Raw genomic sequence first — 20,445 nt, forward strand, 5'->3', positions numbered from 1 at the left:
CATAACCTGCTTGTAGTGGAACATAACATTTGATCCCCTGTCAGAGATGACTTCCTTAGGAAAATCTACCCTCGTAAAAATAACAAGTAGGGCCTTAGCAACAGCCTGAGCTGTGACAGTCCTCATAGGCATAGATTCAGGATACCTAGTAGCATGGTCTACTGCAATCAATATAAATCGAATGCCTGAAGAGGTTGGAGGGTCTAAGGGACCAACAATGTCGATTCCTACCCTCTCAAAAGGGGATCACACTATGGGAGAGGCACCAAGGGTGCCACATTCTTGGCTCTACCCTTGCCAGATGTCTGACAAGTGTGACAGCTCCTACATATATTATCTACATCAGACCCCAATTTAGGGCAGTAGAAATACAGATAAAATCTTTCCTTGGTCTTCTTGAAACTCAAGTGACCAGCAAAAGGAATCTCATGGGCTAACTGTAGGAACTGTTGTCTGATCTCTAGAGGCACTACAGGTCTTCTGTAGTCCCCTGGGATAGACTCAGTTGCTTCACTTTAGAAGAGGCCATCTTCCCAGTACAATCTGTGCTTCCCTGGCTCTTGCCCGTCCAGCTGGGAAGCTGCCTGTTGGCGAAGTCCTTCAAGAGTAGGACACTCTCTTTGACCTCTGCTGACGTCTGCCCTAGAGGGGCCATCTTCTGCCAGTAAAGACTGCAGCTCAGGATGGTCTTTAGGATCCAGATCTCCAACAGGGGGAAGGTCTTCTTACAGCTCTGAATCTTCAGCAGCTGATTCAACCTTTCCTGGTTGTTCCTCACAATCATATATTAAACAGGTGTGATCTCCTGAGAAAGAGAAACAACCTTAATCATGCATTTCCTACAAAAAGGTTGGGTATAGAGGAGAGACTACAGCTGCATACTTTAATTAGTTATTATTCAATTTTATTATTTGGTACATAATGTTTAGAATAATAGTCCATAAAATACAATACAATATAATATCATGCATCATAATACATTTAAAAAAATGGATCATCAATTTCATCATTAGGAACCATGTTTCTGCAAGTGGAGGTCTATATAGACCAATTTGCAGAAAGTCTTTCCAACTTCCTTGTTTACAATTTCCTTAATATAAGTAATACTCTTGTTCTTGGTTCACACATAACAATGAACTATAGGTGTCTTAAGTGTTAAATACTTTCTCATAGGGCTTCCCTTAATTAATAGTTTCGACCTTAACAACATTTACCTATTTATTCCTCACAATCAGCCTGAGCAGTTGGAGCAGTCACAGGTGTGACTCTGGACAGTCCTCTCTGGGATTTCCTTTTTGGAAGCACAGGAGTGCTCTCATGCTTTTTCTTGGAGACCTTGGGTTTCCCTTGTGCCTCTTACTTCTTAGAAATAGCAGTTAGTAGTTCCTGTGGGCTTGATATTATAGTTTCTTCTGTAACATCCTCTGGCAAGCCATCTAAGGTACTATCCCTGGCCTTCCTTGGCTGTTCCTGTTTCCTTTTGCTGGGACGCTTCGGGATGCTTGATACAACTCCTAGAGTTTTTAAGTCATTCCCTAACAGGACTCTCCCAGGCACCTCACTCTGCATACTCACAGGTATCTTGACAGTCATGTTGTTGCACTGGATGAGAGCTGGCAATCTTGGAAGCATTTGAACAGGGCCTCCAGCAACTTTAGTGAGGCCTTTGGGTGCCTTAGCAACATCCTCGGGTTTGAAAAAAGATTCATCCACCACTGTAATGCTGACCCCAGTTTCTCTAATGGCAGGGGATTCCTGACCATTTACAAGTACACTGTCCTTATAATATTCTTTTGCGTTATCTGGAATTGAATTCTATACATCTAAATTCTGCTGTTCCCACAGACACAGTGACATTAAAGAAACACTGGCAGAGACTTCAATGGGGTCTTCAGCCAGTAATAGAAAGTTTCCACTTGCCATTTGTACTTCTCCCTCTGGCGAAAAGGCTAAGGAGGAAATGTGGACCCCTGAAGGTTTACCCTTGCATCTGGGATCCCCTTTCACATGGTCAGTAGACCCATAAGCATACCATTTTCCAAATGTTTTGAGAAATGGGGGGTTCTGCTGACCCCCCCTCTTGTTTGGCACCAGAGGTTTCACTATCCTGATTCGGTTTCCCTTGTGGCTTACCCTTTTTCTTTTTGAGGCCCTCTTTTGGATTAGAGGTATTAGAATTCTCTTTGCCATCTTTCTTGTGCTGCTTCCCATCATCCTTCTTCTGAGTTGCCCCAGAATCCATGTGAGTAGCCCTGTTTGCAACCGACAAGTCAGCAGCTTTTGCTTACTTCTTTGGATCAATTTCCTTAGAGTCAGCTGAGTGCTGTCCCAGCCCAGGAGAGCAGGCGTCAAAAATAGACTCTAGCAAAAATAGATTTCTCAAGACTAGTAAAGTCAATTTAACTTCACATTCTCTGGGAAACAGTAGTTTATCCCAGAGAAGATATTTAAACCTTGGGACAGCCTAAAAGGCTTCCCTGTGTCACTGCACTGAGAGTGCTGTGTGACACCTCTGAAAAGATGATGCCTATGGAGTTGTCTAAAACTCCATAATCAAAGAACACAAGAGTAAAACACACATCAATATACATGAAAGAGTGGGAAAAAAGGCTCACACTCTTCCCAGGTAAAAAAAATCAAGTCCTAAAACTCCAGCAAAGTTACTGGGGGTCTCTAAGGTGAAGAGAATTAGCACATTTATGAGAATTCTCCCTAACACTCACCTGTGAAGGACTGTTTGCCTTGCTGTGGACTTTTCCCGAGGAGTCCGTCGTAGCTGTCCGCCTTTCTTCTTGGTGAAGAGAATTAGCACATTTATGATAATTCTCCCCAACACTCACCTGCGAAGGACTGTTTGATGTGCTGTGGACTTGTCCCGAGGAGTCCATCGTAGCTGTCCGCCTTTCTTGTTGGTTTGGCTTCATGGACTTTGGCACCCTATTATTCCGAGCTGCCGTGCAGATCGAGGAGGAAGTCTTTCGGAGCACACCGCTTCGTGCCTGACCTGCGTCAGAGCAGGAAACGGGTGTTTGGATTTGGTCACGCCTTCTACTCACTGTGTAACGCCCTTCCTATTACCATAAAATCACTCTGCTCCAGCGCACCCACGCTGCGCACCGCAAAGCACTGCAAAGGAATGTTTGCTGTGCTGTGGACTTGTCCCGAGGAGTCCGTCGTAGCTGTCCGCCTTTCTTGTTGGTTTGGCTTCATGGACTTTGGCACTCTATTATTCTGAGCTGCCGTGCTGATCGAGGAGGAAGTCTTTCGGAGCGACACCGCTTCATGCCTGACCTGCGTCAGAGCAGGAAACAGGTGAATTAAAGAGCTTCTCCTCCTCTCCTCTTGATGTTTGAGGCGTAATGGACAATGATCGACACTGAATGAACTATAGACGGTGAACTCTACTTAAGCCATTTCTAATATCTATTTTCTCTTGCATTTCTTTTGAAGGTGTTTGGATTTGGTCACGCCTCCTACTCACTGTGTAATGCCCTTCCTGTTACCATAAAACCACTCTGCTCCAGCGCACCTGCGCTGCGCACCGCGAAGCACTGCAAAGGACTATTTGCTGTGCTGTGGACTTGTCCCGAGGAGTCCGTCATAGCTGTCCGCCTTTCTTGTTGGTTTGGCTTCATGGACTTTGGCACTCTATTATTCCGAGCTGCCGTGCTGATCGAGGAGGAAGTCTTTCTGAGCGACATCGCTTTGTGCCTGACCTGCGTCAGAGCAGGAAACAGGTGAATTAAAGAGCGTCTCCTCCTCTCCTCTTGAGGCTTGAGGCGTAATGGACAATGATCGACAAACAATGAACTATAGATGGTGAACGCTACTTAAGCAATTTCTAATATCTATTTTCTCTTGCATTTTTTTTGAAGGTGTTTGGATTTGGTCACGCCTCCTACTCACTGTGTAACTCCTGAGCTACTCAAAACACTTGCCTCCAGACTTCAGCTTCTGCGTGCCTGCACCCTCACATGTGCACTGCTCTCAAAACCCATGCCCACAGACGTTTGCAACACACGCCTGCAATCCAGATCCCTGAAGCCACCCACCAGCCTTAACGTTCCTCCCTCAGCAACTCATAAATCCCATAGGCTGCGCCACACCATGACCCGTGCCCACACAGTGTACAAGGCCCTGACCATAATGCAACTGGAACAATGGCTAAGACTATCGAAAATGTGCCCCCACTACTTTGAATGTAAATACCGCAATGTGCAATTCTTCTACCACAACCATGCTACCCACTGATGCAAATGCTACTTTACCTGTGTCTAGGACCCCGGAAAATGGGCCCCCCACTACTTTGAATGTAAATACCGCAATGTGCAATTCTTCTACTACAACCATGCTACCCACTGATGCAAATGCTACTTTACCTGTGTCTAGGACCCCAGAAAATGTGCCCCCCACTACTTTGAATGTGAATACCGCAATGTGCAATTCTTCTACCACAACCATGCTACCCACTGATGCAAATGCTACTTTACCTGTGTCTAGGACCCCAGAAAATGTGCCCCCCATTACTTTGAATGTGAATACCGCAATGTTCAATTCCTCTACCACAACCATGCGATCCACTACCACCAATACCACCCCTGAACTCCACCTCAAATGTGCCCTCATCAACGCCCGATCCATCAGTGCTCACGCCCTAGACATCCACGAATTCATCACCACCCTAGATCTAGATCTTCTAATGGTCACCGAGACCTGGCTACATGAAGCCTCAGGCCCCGCTCTATCCCTCGCTCTCCCACAAGGCTATGCCATCACGAGACAAGATCGCCTGACCACAGGAGGCGGTGTCGCTCTCATAGCCAAAGACTCGATCACCATCAGAAAAGTAGACAAAACTATCAACAATAACAGCGACTACCTAAAATTGAAACTCACTATCTCACACCACTGCACCATCACCTTACACCTCATCTATCGCCCACCAGGCCCCTTGGGAGACTTTCAGGCCTCCCTCAACCACCTCCTGGCTGACAACCTAAAAAAGTCATCCAAAGCCATTCTCCTCGGTGACACCAAAGACCCTGCTGCCAAATCACTTGACGCAGCTCTAGCCACTCTAGGATTTGCCAACACCATCACCGACCCCACTCATGCCCTAGACAGATCATTAGACTGGATAGCCCATCACAACTGCCCCCTCACAGTCACAGGCAATACCCCCACCCCGTGGTCCGACCACCACACCATCACCTTCAACATCCCCACCGCCACCCCCCCCAACTCTTACCATCACCCCTCACAAGAAGTGGCTGCCAACTAACCAAAGAAAGACTCTTACCCTTCCTACAGGGACCTGCCTTTAGACCCCCCTTCTCCAACGACCCAGAAACTCTTGCCAAGAATTACGACTCTGCTATCTCGGCAGCAATCAATGCTATCGCCCCACTTAAACCCCGCAAAACCAAACCTACCAGCCACACCAATGCTTGGTTCACCCAAGACCTTCTCAAATTGCGCACTGACAAACAAGCAGCATCAGCCCAATGGCAATCATCCCGTGATGATAAAGACAAACTCAACTTCAAATCCCTTGCAAATGATTATAAGAAAGCCATCATCAAAGCCAAAGCCAAATCATTTGAAGATAGAATCTCTGAGGCCAAATCAAACTCCAAGGAAATGTTCGCCATATTCAGGGAACTTGAGACCCCTACACCCACCCCCCAAAACTTCACCAAAGATAAAGCATGGTGCGATGACATCCAAACAGCCATGCGAAACAAGATCAGCTCTCTCCCAACCAAAATTCTGAACACCAAACTAGCGCTCCCTACCCCCACTACCCCCCCCACCAACCCCCCTTGTCATCAGCCACAGAGGCCCCACCTACCTTCTCATTCAAAACCATTCAGGAGAAAGACATGATCAACACCATGTTGCCCCTTTCCTAACAGCCTTCGTCAATGCCTCCTTCACCACGGGGAAAGTCCCCTCATGCCTCAAGGAAGCATGGGTCCGACCTCTCATAAAAAAACCGACACTTGACCCCACCTCCCCTAACAACTACCGCCCCATAACCACAGTCCCATTCCTCCTCAAGATTCTAGACAAGGCAGCCTACCTGCAGGTCCAGCACTTCCTCGAAGAGCATAACCTCCTAGGACTAAGACAATCTGGCTTTAGGCCTAGGCCCGGGACAGAAACTGCCCTACTCGACCTCAAAAAACAAATGGATGACGCAAGGGACCAAGGCAACCCTGTCCTGCTCCTCCTCCTCGACCTCTCTGCAGCTTTCGATCTTGTAGATCACGACATCCTTTGCCATCACCTCACCTCCACAGCCAACTTCTCCCAAGAAGCTACCACATGGATCACCTCCTTCCTCCAAGGCAGGACCATGCAGGTCTTCTCTGACCTAGCCACTGCGTCACCCACCATCATGCTATGTGGTGTGCCCCAAGGTTCCTGCCTTTCCCCTACCCTATACAACATCTTTAACTGCCCCCTCTTCCTTATCCTGGAAGGGCATCTCATACACCAACTACGCCGACCATACTCAGGTCCTTCTCACATTACCAGGTGACTATGACACTGACTGCGCAACTCTCAACAACATATATAACACAATCCAAATGTGGATGGCCATCAACGGCCCTTGCCTTAACTCCAACAAAACTGAGCTCCTACTCGTAGGTTCCCCTGACACCCTCAAGAAACTTGACGCCCAGTTTAGTCACTTTACCATTGACTCAATCAGAATTCCAGTTCTGGACACAGTAAAAACACTAGGGGTCTATCTTGACTCCAACTTGTCCATGACCAGACAAGTAAATGCAATCGCCTCCTCTGCGGCTTACCATGCAAAACTCCTCAACGCAATCAGGCCGTTTCTTTCCAACGACACTTGCACCAGCATAGCCAGAGCCATAACTGGTTCCCGGCTAGACTACTGTAATGTTCTCTTTCTAGGGACCTCTAACAAAAAACCTTGAGAAGCTGCAAGTAATCCAGAACAGCACCCTGCGTGCTGCACAAGGCATTGCCAAGAGAGAGCACATCACTGCTGCCAGAAAAGCGTCCCACTGGCTCCCCATAAAGGAAAGGATTTTATTCAAAGCGTCAAGCATCACCCACAAATGCATCCACCTCTCAGCCCCAGCGTACCTATCTCAGAGAATCCACACCTCCACAAGACCTACCAGCACACCCTATGCCAATATGCTCTCCGTACCCAGGGTAAAAAGAGCTAGAGCAGGTGGCGCCAGCTTCCTCTACCTTGCTGCTTTACATTGGAACACCCTTCCCACCTCTCTGCGAGCTGAACCCTCATTAATTGCCTTCCGCAAAGCCATGAAAACTACCTTGATCACCTAACCAACCCCACATGTTTAAACCTTCATAACTAACAAGTATGATGTACTATGGTGTATGATGTATTATGGTGTATGATACTCCTTATCGCTTAACACAGGATCTTGCCTTACTGTAACCCATGGCACAACCTGTACCTGTACCTGTAACTAAGTTCCCTTACAAGTAACAGCTCCACAATGCCCCTGGGCTGCCTGTGCGCTATATAAATGTAATAAATAAACGCCCTTCCTGTTACCATAAAATCACTCTGCTCCAGCGCACCCGCGCTGCGCACCGCGAAGCACTGCAAAGGGCTGTTTGCTGTTCGCGGTGCGTGGTGCGTGGTGTCTGGCTTTCTTTTTGGTAAGATTTGGGACTTTGGGTAAGACCTGTTTAGTTATCACTAGCCTGATTTTGACGCCGTAAGCAGCACTTGTAGTTATGTGCAGGCATTCCTTTGTATGATCTAAAACGCCATAGGTCACCTGTAGACAATATATTGGTTAGACGTTATTCTGTCTGATTCTGTATAACTACAGGAGCTTAACTTTATGGATTCCACTCCACTGACTCTAAGGAACGGTAAGCGTCTGAGGGAATCTGTTAAAAATCTTGGGCACAAGATGTTCCCAAAAGCGAAAATGGAAGGGCCATATGCTATAGTAACAGGTCAGCAATCTTTTCTATCTGTTTCCATACAAGCAGCTCCCTTGTCCAACGCTGTAGAGCAAGTGCCTCTTCAGATTCCTAATGATCAACTCATGGACACAGAGCGGGCTGCTTCCGCATCAGAGGTAAAAGAGAATATATCCTTTACATTACAAACTGCCAACGACATGGACATTAAGTCCGACGCTTTCTTGGAGGCGAATGACAATGTTCACATCCCTATCTCTGACATCTCAATGCTTGCACCGGGTGTAATTGCTGCCCTAGAGAGGCGAATTAGTCTCTCGTTAGGTCCTTCTACCCCTTTGGCAGCGTCCTGTGGACTGCGGGAACAAGTGCACTTTCATCCGACACCCTTTCCCACTTTAGCTCCGATCAATCACCCTACAACATCTAGAAACCCCTCGAGGGATCTTTTTGCGCCTAGCAAAATGGGAAGCTCGCCTACTCCTGAATTTCATTCCCAAAGGAAACTACAGTTAGATGATCCTTTATTTCATGACTCTCCTAATAAACATGTGCCACAGGAGCTTATAACTGTCCCGCTCTCTCCCCATTCGCCTTTGTCTCCAATTCCGCCTAATGAAAACTCTTCTCATCTGTTAGAGCAAGAACTACATTCTTTTCCGGTCCTCATTCGCATTCTAAACTTACTCGATAAAGGACATGAATTTACTCATGTGCTACTAAAAGACATAAAAGACGCAATCTTAACTTACTCCATCAAACTCTCTAAAATCGAAGGGTTCATGGTAGCTCAGGAAGCTTGTCACAATTTTCATATAACCTGTCCAGAACGGACGGCTGAGCTTGTAAAGAGGAGTCTGCCCGCTAATCTTTCAATGCAGGTTTCGACATCGCAAAGCACTCAAACGGCTGAAGTCACCTTTCTGCTAAATGGCATACCGACGTCATTTGCTAATGCCGTTGCTAAACCTAACTCACTGGAGCCCTCAACATCAAATCCTCCAGTGATAGATGTAGTAGAAGTAGCGAAACTTCAACATGAGAGAATTCTACAAATTGAACAGATCCTGTTTAAATCACAGTTGTTTTCGGCCGAACTGCTCCAAAACAATACAATTGCTCCGACTTCTGCTTCTGTGGAGCCCTCTCCTGATAGTCCATCGCGTAGAATGAAAAAATCATATCGGAGAGCATTGAAACGGAGAAACAAATCAAAGAGGAATAGTGCCTCTATCTCTAACGTTAGCAATGCAGCTGCCTCCTTACAATGCTCAGTCAAAAACCGTGACAATGTAGATGCGAGGCTGAATATCTCTCAAACGGGAAATGAAGATTTTCAGTTCAATTCTAGTCAATTGAACGAAGAGAGTTTGACGGCACTTCAATTGAAATCGTCTAAAAAAGCACAAAAAAGAGCGATGAAAGGCATGTGTTCTTCTGCTCTCAAACCTATTGATGAGAATGTACGTGAAGATCAAATTATTGTTGGAACAGCTGCTGGTTGTGAAGGCACTACATCTTCCAGTGTCTTAATACAAGCTAACTTGAATACATTTTTTCCTCTTGTAGAAAATAAAAAATCATCATGCTGTGGTACTACTAGTAATTCAAACGAAGGGGTACCTGAATCTGAGGGCCTAGCTCCTGTGGTTGTTCAGGCGTTGATTCATCAACCTCGGTCTTGTGGGAGGTTTTTACCCATGCATCCAAGCCCTACCTCAAAAACTGTGCAGTACTGACATGGAAAACATCATGATGGCCAGAGCTTCCCAGAAAATGCCCAGGGAAGTGCAGGAAGAATAGGCTGCCACCCATTTTGCCGATGTTATGGGCACAGAAGGGCACTGCCTAAAACCACCATTGGACTACCCACACAGTAGTCTGAAACCATTGGGAATGGCAATGCTGATTGCCAAAAACAACCTAGAATTGTGGGGAATTCATTTTCTTAAATCCCAAAAATGGGTGCAGTACCAGTACTCACCACTATCAGAAAGCCTGCGTTTTAAAACACCAGATTTTTTTTATGTGTGTAAAACTGAATAGATGAACCCAAAACATGCCAAAGAAAGACTTACTGAGAGGTGGATACAATGTAAAGTTATATTCTGAAGTGACTTGAAGGTTTATAACAAGACTGGCTGAGCTGTGGATTTCAGCAGTTAAAGTAAATTTGGACTGGAAGACACTAAAAACCTAAATGTTTAAAAGAACTGAGTGACCTACTTTTGAGTGTCACATAGGTTGCAATTGTTTAAATGTCATAGTTTTAAACTTAGAATCAGCATCCTAGCTGCATATGTAAAAAATTGTCTTGACTTAAACTGGGGAACAAAAGTGACATTAGCTGGGGCCTGGCTTAAGGAACTGAATTCTGCCCACCAGCTACCCCCGACAGGAGTTGAGACTTGCACAACAGCTGTGTTCCCAGGCCTAGCTGCCCTTTTGCTGCTCCCACCAAAAGGGATATGACACTTCTCTGATTGAATTACCTGGGCTCTGCAGGAAATTGAACAAAGCCCTGTCCTGACTCAGGCAAATGTTTTATTATGGGGGCCGTAAAAAGTGGCTTCCTCCTGGAAGTAAAGGGGAGGAGCACTGCCTGTGAGAGCAAGCTGGCTTGGCAGAACTGGAAAAACCAGAAATTCAACCTTGTCCTGGGGGGAAACCACACCCCTGTAGCCAGAATATGGTTTTAGAAAAAGATGAATAACTCATAGAGCGGACTTGTGAAAATTATTTAAATGATATCATAATTCTTGTGATTTTTCTGCCCACATTTTAAGAGGTTTTTAGAACCGGTGGCATGATCTGGGGGAAAGCTAGCAGTTAAGAGGGTATTACTTAAAATGTATGCATGTTAAAAATCTGACACTTCATCAAGTAATGTCCATACTCCTTGCGCACATGTGTATAAATTTGGGGTAATGTCTGATATTGGTAACCTGATTAAAAAGTGAAATATGTTGCCATTTCTCAATGCAAGCTCTCAGGAAGAGCAGATTTTGAACAGGGGATACCTCCTGTGATATTTGATGGGTGCATGTCATTTTAAACAAATGTGTACCCGTGCAAATATGTCTTTTGGGTCAAAATATAGATTATGTGTAATTTGACAGGGGTGGGTTCTCTGTACCATAAACAGACCTCATCATGATGACACTTCATTTCATTCCCCCAATCAAGGGGAAGAGGATGAAGTGGCCAATGACAAGTGGAGAGGGGTAGAGCCTAGTGATGCTGCACACACACCCATTTTCAAAACACATAAAAGCAGACAGACAGGACAGATAGGGACCTTCAAATCCATTTGCTGCGGGACGCTCTGCCGGGAAAATCCATACTTTACCTCCATCAATCTCTAGAGAAAGCTGTGCAGAAAGATCCAGACTTCAAATCCATCAATCTCCAGAATCCAGAGAGAGAGAGAGCTGACCCAGATCACTGTGAAGTGCAGAGACCAGACCAGAGTCCAGTCTAAAACCTGACCAGATCCGTGGCGAGGCCCATTTATTTCAGAAATATATTGTGAGTACCTAGCAGACTGTGCAGAACCAATCTCTTAGTTAAAATAATATAATTCAATCTATTTAATCTAAGTAGAACTGCCTCCTAACTGTCACCTGTCATTTGTAAAGCTGTCACCTGTCATTTTCTAGTTGCTAGCTGTCACTTGTCTTTTTGAACTTTAAAATTTAAAATCTGAAAAACGACCTTTACCATATCGCTCATATCTCCGTGACCGTTTGTCTTAGAGGCTTGTAGTAACTTTCCCCTGAAAGCTGGGAATCGTGGCTTTTCTACGGACCTAGAACCGCATTCCTACCCCCAATACTTTTGCCGCAATCGCGAAAAACGCACTCGCGAATTTACCGCGATTTGCAAATTTCTCAACGTGTGAAAACAGCACAGTTTTCTTGCTTTCAGTTGCCAAAAATTCGTTTAACCTGCTAGTTACTCCTAGATCCTTGCTAAAGTGAGCCTGAACTCATCCCAAGTATATTTCACTCACCCTGAACCTCCTAGAGGGAATTAAAAGCATTTCAGCATATTCCTCACTTCATTGCCAGCACATATAAAAGCATTTTGGGCCTGTGTTTCCAACTTCTGTCGTGTAAGCTTGCTGGGGTGAACTGAATTACATTTGATTGCATTTCTGAGAACTGTGTGCTTTCCTTCCATTTCCTTGCATTGCATAAAGGGGGGAGGGGATTGCCAGAGAAAAGTGATTACATTGTTTTGTTGAACGCATATTCAGTATTTTCTGTACTGCATTTTCATTCCACCTTGCATCCATTTGAAACCATAAAGTATTGTTGCTATCTTATCCATCCTATAACCACTCATCATTGATTATAAAGAAGTGTGCTAGTGCCAGACTATCCATTATTGATTACTGCTCAGATTAGGTGTGATATTCAATTATTAAATTATTATAAAGTGTGATATATATATCTATTGTTTAAATTATCAAATAAACCTTTTAACTTGCAAAACAGAACTACTTCTTGGCTCAGTGGGGTCAGGGTTATTCAAAGAGAGGGGTGTTATATAGGGGTAGTCATCCAGAACGCATGAACTGGACATAAAGATATATCAATAAGGGTTTCCATTCAGTATTCCAGACTAGGCATTGACTTAGCTGTAGTGTTGAATTGAATCCTCTTACAAATTGGGGGCTCGTGCCGGAAGTTTGGATTAGATCTATCACTTGTGCAGATTAATACAGTGTGCCAGCTGACCAGATACACATATCCGGTCAGATCACCACGCTGTGTTACGCTGTAAAGCACTCCTCAAAAGAACGTTCTAAGGAAAAGGTCTGTTTTGCAAAAATATAATACAAACTTCTGTAAGTCAGGACAGAGACCAATCTCTAGAATGCCGACCTTAGTAGACATGAAAATAGCCAGAGAGCACTTCTTACATAAGTTATTTGTGAGAGGTGAGTGGACTCCCCAGGACCGCATGGTCTGGTTGCAGGCCATCACGCAACAGGTCACTGAAACAGGGTCAGATATATGGGGAGATCAGGGTCCCCTACATGTGGCCCTGAGTGAACTATACATGGCTCCTAAAGCTAAGGATGAACAAGACAAGATGGTTAGGATAGCGGCATACCTGTACCTATATATGGGAGACATGCAGGATAAATGTACGGAAACCCAAGATCTGGCGAACAAGCGACAGATGGCGTTAGAGAAGGTCCAATCTGACCTGGTCTCTTCTGAGCAGAGGCTGCAGGGGAGCCAGGAGTCAGAAAATGAGAGTAGACAGCACATCATTAAAATAAAGAGGGATATGGACATCCTGCAACAGGAAAAGGCTGACCAGGATACCAGATTTCTGGCCTTGCAGAAGGAGTACCAAGAAGGTTTGGACTCCCTACTGCAGAGCCAGAAAAAGCTGGAGCAACAGTTAGACTTCAATAGGGCATGTTCTGAGCAGGTAGTCACCCTGCAAAGCCACCTAGATAGGGAGAAGGCAGAGAGCAATAAACTGAGTTTGAAAGACCTGGATACCCAGGCAGAGTTTGACCAGGAGCGCCAGAAAGCTGGTGCCTTCCAAAGGCAAAGGGACGACCTGGCGGCACAGATGCAGGCTCTTAGTCAGGAAAGGGATACCTTAGGCCAGGAAGTCTGCCACTTAAAAAGGAAAATGGAAGAAAATCACCTGGCCCTCCAGGGACTGGGTGACCTCCAAAAAGAACACCAGAACTTGTTGGAGCACACCAGGAAGGTGGAGGATGCTCTGGCAAGAAAGGAGCAGGCCAATAGGGACACAGCTCAGGAGGTAACCCTCTTGCAGCAAAGACTGGCCCAGTGCTCCAGGACCAATCAGGAAACACAGAGAGAGAACGAGGCTCTCTGCCAGCATAATGATAGACTCCAACAACAGGTAGCGATGCAGGAGAGACTGATAGAGTCTAGTAAGGCCTTAACTGAGGAACTGAAGCCGCAGGCTCTTGCATTGCAACAGGAAGCAGGGGTGGATAGAGACCAAGTTCGCTGGGAAAGGGAAACTCCTGAGCATAACCTCAGGAGCCCTAGTACCAGAGGCCTTTATCTCTCTCAGTCCCTGGACTCTGCCACCCCCATGTCCCCTGGCGCACATGAGCACAGGGCCACAGGGATGGCAGATTACTATCCAGCCAGAAGCATGGGGCTCATAGGCCAGTACCACCAAGGAATGGAGGGACGGGCATCCGGGTATGGGCACCCAAGCACAGTGCAATTTGATGGGGAACCCCAGGTGAGTAGGCCCATTAAGGGCATCCTGAAAACCTCTGCCCAGTTAGGTCAGTGGGGGGGGGGGTACCCATCAAATCCTGGCAGGAAGGAGGGATCTGAAGACTCCTCTGAGTAGTACAGGACACAGGAGACCAGGTCCCCACATTCTGCCAGCCATTCCCAGGCTCGCAGAATCCGTGAAAACCTGGAAGAACAGACGGGAACCTCTGGGAGCAGTGCCTCTGAGTCAGAAGATGAATGGACAAGGGTTACCCGAACCAAAAAGGCCAATAAGACAAAAAGGGCCTTGATTAAGGACCCATTGAAACAAATTAAGGCAATCAGGAGTGTCATCACGCCTTATCATAAGAACGCCAAGTACTCTGTTTGGGAACACTTGGAGCTCTATGAGCAAATGATGGAGACTTTTCATTTGAAGGACAGCCAAAGCTGTATCCAATATGTAAAGTGGACATTCTCCCCAGAGCACTCCAGCTTCTTTGCAGGGCTGGAGGACCAAAATCATTCCAGGTGGTCCACCTATAGGGCGGCCATATTAAAACATTTTTCTGTTCACAGAAATCCCCAAGAGGCTCGCAAGGCAGCCTACAATTTACAATGTGGGGAGGATCAGGACCCACAAGAGTTTGTGCAGGAGTTAAAGCGTGCTTTTGCACAGACCACAAGAAGGGTGCGCACGGATAGCAGAGAATTTGTCAATACATTTTTCCATGCCTTGCCCAAATATATAATGACCCAGCTCGTGAGAGATTTTCATGAGAAAAGATCTTTAGACTGGGTCATTGAACAGGCTACCCGGATCTATGAGGTGCAGAAGCCCATAGAAAATAAAAGCAATACCCAGAAAAATCCCAAAACCAACAGCACCCCTGTTGCTGCCAAGGTGGCAGAGGTAAAGGTCACCCCCGTTCTGGATTTGGAGATGGGGGGGCCTAAAAACTTACCTGCACCTAATAATGCCAGGCCCAGAAGGTCCTCGGGCCAGTCACAGACAGGGAGCCAAGGAGGCAGCCCCACAAATGGGGTCCCTCGCTCTCCTGATTATGTAAGTCCCCGTTACAAGGGAAATCGACCCATCCTGGGTTATGTGTGGACTCCTCCAGCCCAAGGGGGGGGATCCAGCCAAGCACCTAACCCAGGGAACTTCCCTCCTAACTTCCCACCGGAGGGCAGAAATTCTCCAAATCCTGGGCAGAACTTTTTCCCCAGGTATCCACCCAATTTCCAGCCCCAAAATCCTCCACCCTTCTTTCCCCAATTCCCTGAGCCCAGACAACCGAATCCGGGAGAGGGGAGGCCAAGGGTGGAGGGGTATCCAAATCTTCCCAACCAGGGGTACTACCAAAGAAGGGATAGCTACCCTTCCCGGGATCAGCCCAGGGGAGAAAACAGGGCCCCGTATCAGCCTGAGCGGGTTTCCCAGTTAGAGCGCCAGGTTCAAAACATGGTGCGGGATCTGGGTCACATACTGAGGGCTCAGCAGAACCCTCAGATCGGCATGCCGGCGCAGAACGCACCCAACTCTGGACCTGGTGCTCCAGAACAAAGACGGGGGCAGCACCCCGATAACTCACCGGTTCCCAGGGAGGAGGCACAAGAGGAAGGGGGGTGTAAAGCCTTGGAGGAAGCTTCCTTCCTCACTTGTAAACAGCCCCTGGAAACCCAGGAACCGGAAACAAAATCTCTTGCCCCTGAAAGTCTGCCTCCTAAGGAGCAGAGGGGGGGTAGGAGAAACAAAAGACCCAAACAGACACAGTTTGAGGAGGAGATACAGATCTTCCAATTTGAGGGAGAGGGATCCTCAGAGGATCCTGGGAAAAGGACCTTCTCCTTCAGAGAGGGGGGAACTCCTCCCAAAGAAAAATGGGTCCCTAGGGATGCCAATCCAGACTGGGGAGATGTGGAGACTGAGCTACCGCCGCCCACCATCTCATCCCAGAACCAACAGCAAGAAAATCCCCTGGTTCAAACCCATACTGATGACTGCCTCCCAAAAGGGGGGGGCAGCCCAGAACCGGAGCCAGGGGAACCCACAATGGCTCTGATCTCCAGTTGCCAACTTTTTCTTTCAGATTCCCAAGGCTCTCCACAGAATTCTGCCCAAATCTCTTCGCTAGCGATGTCCAAAACCAGAAAGTTAGCCCACAAGTTGTCCAAAAATGTGCATTATCTGTGCCCCCTTGAGGAGAGGGAGGGAAGATACTATGCCCTGGTACAAGTACAGGGGCAGGGTACAATTTTGGCACTGGTGGACACTGGATCTCAAGCTACCCTTCTGTCCAGAAGGGCTTTTGACGAACTGAATGCAGGAAGGGGAGAGAATTACCAAATTCCTCTCACCTCTCTTCCTGGACAACTGCAGAACTTTGACGGGAAGGAAATTTCCGTTGAGGGGACTGCAGACTTGGATATTAAAATTGGGCGACACAAGTTGAAACACCCGGTCATAGTTGTGACTCCAGAGGGCACCCCTTGTTTACTAGGGAATGACCTCCTGAGAAGGTTGTCACCCCTAATAGATTGCGTAAACAAGGTCCTCTGGACCCAGACTAGCCGACCAATAAAATTAAAACAGAGTGTCAACCATGTTAGTTTAAACGGCACCTGCCACATGGTTGAACAAAAATCTGACCAAGTAGAATTTCACTTCCAGAACAACCAAATTCCAGACGTGACAGTAATAGCAGTAGGACAACAGACTGGTGATGGAGGGTCCTCTCTATTTCTGAAAATCAACCTTCCTTCAAGTTTAAGGTGGTATTCCACACTGGAAGGAAACACCCTGAAATTCTTTACCAATCCACAATCAGAAACTCCCACTCCTATAGTCCAGAAAGATGTGAAATCAGCTCAGAGCCTGGCTGATATTCAGCAAATTGGAGAGCAGTTGTTCATCCCTGTCCAATTAAATGATGGGAAGGACTCTGTTCTCGCTCGAGTGTGTGTGAACAACGGTAAGAGCTTCATCAGCGAAGCCATGTTTCGCCAACTCCCAAAAGATCCAGCCATTCCCACCTTCAAACTGATAGACAAATGGGAAATGGACCTGGAAGGGCCTAATTCCAAACATCTCCTGCCAAGCAGGTGTATGCTCAAAATCTCCATTGGCAACAAGAGCATAGTCCACAATTGTTGGGTTGTGCGAGACGTCAGTGCCGCTTTTTACTTAGGCAGTGACATTCTCAATCGCTTTGCCATTAGTTTGGACCTAATAAACTTCAAAGCTTGGTCCCTATTAGCGGATAATCCCATGGGCTTTGATGATCCAGAAAAAGCATTTAGGTCAGCTCAATTGCTACTTTATGCAGTTGAAATTCAGATCAAAGAGGAAGTCACCATCCCAGAAAGGACCCGACACTTCTCCCTGGAAGTGAAAGTTAAAAGAGGGCAATATTTGCAAAACCCTGATGCTTACATACATCTAAACGCTTCTCTCCAACAGCAAGGGTTGGGGGTAAACCCAACACCATTAGTCAACATAGAACATGGCACCATTCCAATAGAGGTGGATAACAGCGACTTAAAGAGTATTACTCTAGCCGCAGGCACCATTATTGGGATGGCGGTTGATGAACGACATTTTTCCATAGATTTAGGTAATGAACTGTTAGGGCCAATCCCCAAGGACTGCTTTGACAGTGACAGTGATGACAATACAACACCAGACAGGATTTTTACCCGGCATGGGGGGAACTTCCTGGTGTACACTTCCTGCCCCTATGGTAAGGAAGATGTGACTTGTGACTTCAGGAGGGATGAGGTGATTTTCCAAGTCCATGAGGGCTGCCTTTCCCACCTGAAGCCCCCAGTCCAAATCAGCACTCTGACCAGGGACTTCTCCACCCAGCTGGAGGAGGCCGCTGAAATAGCCAAACCAGAAGTCTTTCCAGGCTTCAGGCAGATGGTGGAAGAGAGAGTCAACCTAGCTGATGCCTGTGTGACTCTGGAACAAAAGCAAAAGTTGAAACAAGTTTTCTTGGATTTCCAAGATCTCTTTGCGGTAGACTCATATGACTGTGGTCGCACTGACATCCACACAACAACAATCCCCACGGACCCTGGCATGACTCCTGTGTTTGTGAAGCAATATCGCTTGCCTCTCGCATCAATGGAGTCCCTTACTGAAATAATTAAGAACCTTGAGTCCAGGGGAATAATCCGTCCAGTTCACAGCACCTTCAATAATCCGGTGCTGGGAATATTGAAGCCAAATGGCCAGTGGAGACTCTGCGCTGACCTCAGGGAGCTCAACAAACGGGTCCATACTTCCCGATGGCCTCTGCCCTACATTGACCAAGGGCTGGCCCAGATCCAGGGGTCACAGGTATTCACTACAATAGACCTGGCCAATGGATACTGGACCGTGCCGGTCAGTAGGGAGGACCAATACAAGCTGGCTTTTACCTTTGGGGGCCAGCAGTACACATGGACCCGGACTCCCTTCGGATACCTTAACTCCGGTAATGAGTTTAACATTTTCCTACAGAAGGCCATGCCCGACCTGGGTGCGAGGGGTAACCTGGCTTATGTAGATGATGTCCTCATCAAAAGTTCATCTGTGGAGGAACACATAGCGGAGATCCGTTATGTTCTGACCCAGTTGAGGGCCGCCAGAGCAAAACTTGGCTTTCAGAAAGCACAGTGGTGTAGAACCCGTGTTAATTTCTTGGGGCATGAGAATACTCCTCAGGGTCTCTGTCCCCAGGAAAAGAAAGTGGAAGCACTTCAGAAACTGAAAGACCCCACAACTCTGCGGGAACTAAGGAGCCTCCTTGGACTGACTAATTACAGCAGAAAGTTCATTGAGGGCTACGCAGAGGTCACCAGACCCCTGATGCATCTCCTGAAGGGGGGGTCAAGAGGGAATGGGGTCCAGAACAAGCCCAGGCAGTAAGACAACTCAAGAGAAGCCTCTCACAAGCGCCCTGCCTAACTTACCCTGTCAGAAACAAGGAGTTCTTCCTGTAGACGGGGTTCTCTAATACGTGCTTGACAGCAGTATTACCAAAAGCATGACAAGGTCAATAAAGTAATCTCCTATGCGAGCAAAACTTTATCCTCTGTGGAGGAAAAATTCAACGATTGTGAGAAGGCACTCCTGGCAACGGTGTGGGCATTGAAGAATTACCGCCCGTTTATCCAGGGGGAACACATCATAGTGGAGACTCCACACCAGCCTTTGCAATATCTCCAAAGTGATAGAATCCGGGCCGGAAATGTGAGTAATTCCCGAATTACTTCCTGGATTCTGTCAATGCAAGGCTTTCCTGTGGAGGTCAGATATGGCCAAAACAAGAAGAGTCCCCTCGCGCAAGGTCTGGCTAACTTGCATGATTGTGCCAGAGAAAACTGTCTCGAGGACGAAAGTCTAAAAATCAAGGACAACACGGAGGCATACCTTAATTTCCCACACAAAGTCTTTGAAGAAGACAAGTGTGAGGGAATGCCCACTGTCTATGTGGATGGATGCTCGTACCATGTTGACAACCACGGGGAGAAAGAACTGGTGGCCGGCCTAGGGAATGCATGGGTGAATGAGTTCCCAGAACCCTCCGCTGGATACAAAATTGGTCCCCGAAGTAGTCAGGTGGCAGAATTGATGGCGGTGCATCAGGCCATCCTCACTGCTGTCCAGTATCAACTCCACAAACTGGTCATAATCACAGATTCGGATTATGTACGGAACGGGTTCGTGGAGCACCTGGTTAATTGGAAGGCCAGAGGCATGTTATGTGCTAACAACAAACCCTTGAAACATGGGAAGTTGATCCAAAACATTGATGATCTGGTCACCTCGAATGAGATGACCATCTATTTGAAAAAGATCAAGGGTCATTCCAAAGTAGAGGGACCAGACAAAACTGGAAATGACTTAGCTGATCAGCTGGCCAAAACCGGGGCCATCCAAGGGGATCTAATTGAGATTGAGTCCCTGTTGGGGGAAATCCAGGTCACTGCTATCACTAGGTCCCAGACAAATGCTCACAACGAACTTTCAATTGCACAATGGAGTAAGGAGACCCCTGATGCTGATTTGATTACAGCTCAGAAGGAGGATCCAATAATTGGTAAATTTTACCAGCACATTGAGGACCCTGAGAACTTTCCCCTGACGGATACCGATTACATTGGGAAAGAGGACCTAAGAGTGTTGATGAAATGTCCACAAATGTTCCGAATCCAAGACGGTTTGCTGGTAAGGAAATCCAAAGCTGGCCACGATCAGTGGGTGGTTCCTACCTCA

Source organism: Ambystoma mexicanum, chromosome 8 (genome assembly GCF_040938575.1).
Source record: "Ambystoma mexicanum isolate Mex_15411 chromosome 8, UKY_AmexF1_1, whole genome shotgun sequence".
In the NCBI taxonomy this organism is placed as follows: domain Eukaryota; kingdom Metazoa; phylum Chordata; class Amphibia; order Caudata; family Ambystomatidae; genus Ambystoma; species Ambystoma mexicanum.